The 3,368-nt window shown below is 41.6% G+C and overlaps 1 non-coding gene across 1 annotated transcript; it reads left to right on the top strand.

Annotated features, from left to right (window-relative positions):
• The first annotated feature begins 1,834 nt into the window (after positions 1 to 1,834).
• Positions 1,835 to 1,907, top strand: TRNAK-CUU (transfer RNA lysine (anticodon CUU)). Its single transcript has one exon. It is a non-coding gene; the product is annotated as a tRNA-Lys (tRNA).
• The last annotated feature ends 1,461 nt before the right edge of the window (positions 1,908 to 3,368 follow it).

The raw sequence follows: 3,368 nt of genomic DNA, 5'->3' as shown, positions 1-3,368 counted from the left end.
CTGTAGAGGAGAAGGTATCATTCCTAATTGGCTTTGGGGTGTCTTCCAGGTAAGATAGGCTCTGCCTGAGATTCCTGGCCATTTTTCCTTGGGCCTTTTTCCCTTTCCCCGAGCTGCCTGGGTCTTTGTGAACTATACAAAAGAAGGTGTTTAATGTAACCTTTCCAGTTGTGCCTATTAATCACTGACATTTCTTCTTGATGAATCTTCTCCCATTTCAGCCTTTGTGGGCAGTTTCGGGAAGAAAAGAAGTTGCCTGAGATGGCATTCAAAGGGAGGAATAAGAAATCTGTAGTAAAATTGGACTGGATGCTAGAACATGGATTTTGAAAATGTGTGCCAAAACAAAGGTGCTGGTATCCACAGAGATAAATAAGGGGATCTCCAGGAGAAGGGAAGAGCAAAGTACTCTTAAGGGGCAAAAAGTGCCCAAGTACAAACGGAATGGGAATAGATTGTCTGAGAAAACAAGTGAGCAAAGCAAGTAAGTAAGTGAGAGTCCAAAGCAGCAGTGATCTCCCAATAGAAAATTATTACCAGGTATGCCACACACATGGACACTGCTCTCACATTCACACAGGTGTATGCATGAGCATGCACACGCACGCACACACGCCACCTGCTATGCACACTTTGCACATGGTGCTCTAGCAGTTGATTCTGACCACATCATATTACATCTGGAACTCCCCAGGACCCTGAATTGAAGACCCAGAACTCTGCCCAGACATGGAAGCCTCTCCCATCCATTCATCCGGTTCTTAAGCCAAAGCATCAGATCCTCAGTGTCCATTTTCCATTGTTAATTCAAGAAAAGGCACCTTCATGTCTCAGCTTACATGTCCTTTCATCGCTCCTGGTGACGCCTCATATACAGGCTGTGTGCGGGTTGTACTTTTGTTGTATGAGCACGGTTTTACACTGCATTAAAATGAACATTTGTTTTGCTCATATTCCTTTTCTACCTTTTAGGACCTTGACGGGAGGGCAGGAGCTGTGTCTAAGTTCCCTTTTATGCTCGACACCAAGTCTGAGACCTGGCACTTGGTAAGTTCCCGGTTGATATTTCTTCAATGAATAATTAGACTAAACATGAGTAGGGTTGGAGGGCAGCTGGGTGCAAAATGGGAGGGAAAAGATCAAGGCTTTCTTCATAATCTTCCCTCAGATCTACTTTTCTTTTTCTAACTCAAGTCACATTCTCATTCTTAGATTTATTTCCTTTTCATCCTGCTTATTAGAGAAAAAAGAAATAAGAACGAGGAGTAGAAGACTGGTTCCATTTAATTAATTAATTAATTAATTATTTTTTGGCCGCGTGGCACGTGGGATCTTATTTTCCCGACTAAGGATTGAACCCCGCACCCGCTGCCGTGGAAGATGGAGTCTTAACCACTGCACCATCAGGGAAGTCCCCGGTTCCATTTTAATGTGCCAGTGATCTACATTATACACTCACATCCCAAGAATTTGCCTTCTCCCTCTTCATTCTTCTTGCTCTCACAAGCTTCTTGTTTTGAGGGAAAGACAATAAAACCAGGTAGATTGATCATATTTTCCAGGAGTTTCGCTGGGCATTTTCAACACATTTTTTATTAAGTTCACGGTAATTCATTATACACTCACATCCCAAGAATTTGCCTTCTCCCTCTTCATTCTTCTTGCTCTCACAAGCTTCTTGTTTTGAGGGAAAGACAATAAAACCAGGTAGATTGATCATATTTTCCAGGAGTTTCGCTGGGCATTTTCAACACATTTTTTATTAAGTTCACTTCACAGTAATTCTCAGGGTAGGTACTTGTATTCTTATTTTAAAGTTGAGGAAACAGGAAATTCCCTGGCAGTCCAGTGGTTAGGACTCTGTGCTCTTACTGCCGAGGGCCCAGGTTCGATCCCTGGTTGGGGAACTAAAATCCCACAAGACACACAGCCAAAAAATAAAAAAAAAAGAAATGAAATGAAATAAAATAAAATAGTTGAGGAAACGAAGACCCAGAGAGACACACAGAGCTCGAATGACAGAGCTGGGAGAGAGCTCATTCACAGGAGACTTAGCATTGGTGCCCACGTTCCCTCACCTGCGTGCCTCTCAAGCACATTTCCTTGAGGAAGACCTTAGCAAATTTCTTGTGAAATCCCCTTGTACACATGGGAGGGTTGATGTCCTGGGGAAGGAGGTGACTTGCTTGATGTAGATTATTTTTCATACACACTTTGCTTTTTCATAGTTCTTCCCTTGCCTCACTCAGGAATATACTCATGATGCTTTTAATAGTGAAACGAATAGATCAGAGGACTGTGGAAAACAAATGTCCGTGAATGATCCTTAGGTGACTTGTTTAATGGGACATGTGAGTTTTGAGTGCAGAACTCTAATGTCAGGAAGGCTCAAGTTCAAATCCCAGCCCTGTCACTTAATCAGCTGTGAGAGAAAGGAGTTAACTTCATTGGGTATCAGTTTTCTCCTCGGGTATCGTAAGTGTTAAATGAGATGAAGTATGTAAAGCACTTAGTATATTGTCTGGGGCATGGTATGCGCATCATATAAAAGTGTTGTTATCTTTATAGTTAAGCTTGCCAAGTGCAGAGGTGTGGTAAATGTGTCATCGATGGTGAACACCACGGAGAACAGTCCTTGTTCCCTTTCTTCCACTTCCCACCATGGGAACATGAGTACATCCATTATACGTTTTCCAAATCTCCATCTCACATTCTGGGTGAGTTAGACTTTATAATTCTTGCATTCTTGGTATTTAATGCCAGTTTGCTTTTTCAAAATTACACTTTGAGAAAGAAGTTGCTCTGTTCTGATATGCCACTTTGTTCTTTCCAAGTGGCTTTAATCTTTATTCACTCACAAGCGCTAGAACTTAAGGGAGTAGTGCTATGGAGAAAATTATGATATCCTTAATAATAGAAATGTTTTGAAGTCACACACATGGCTGGGGCATTGACTTTAAGCGTTCCAAGTTGCCAGAAGTACTCGCAATTTCAGAAAGGAGAGCCATGGTCTTAAATGACAATTTGCCTGTTGAAATAGAGTAAGTGCAAGGGTGGGAGTACTGGGTGAAAGGTGCGTATGCTTTGGAGTCAGGGATACCAGCTTTCAAATCCTGGGAGCATCACTTACAATTGTGTGACCTTGACAAAGCTTGGCAAGCCCTCTGCATCTCATATTTCTCACCATAAAGGAGGGATTTCAATTCCTACTTTTCTATGTGGTTATAAACCTTAAACGTGAATTAAATATCCAGAGTCTTTCACATTGCGCGTGCTCTCAAATATTAATAATAATTCTTTATTTTATTATTTGAACCCATAGTGCCCTGTATTTGCATCCAACTCTTCTATGTGGTAGCTATGTGATC

This window comes from Physeter macrocephalus, chromosome 15, assembly GCF_002837175.3.
Source record: "Physeter macrocephalus isolate SW-GA chromosome 15, ASM283717v5, whole genome shotgun sequence".
Classification (NCBI taxonomy): Eukaryota; Metazoa; Chordata; class Mammalia; order Artiodactyla; family Physeteridae; genus Physeter; species Physeter macrocephalus.
Note: the sequence above shows the minus strand (reverse complement) of the source record. Positions and strands in the feature narration are given on the sequence as shown.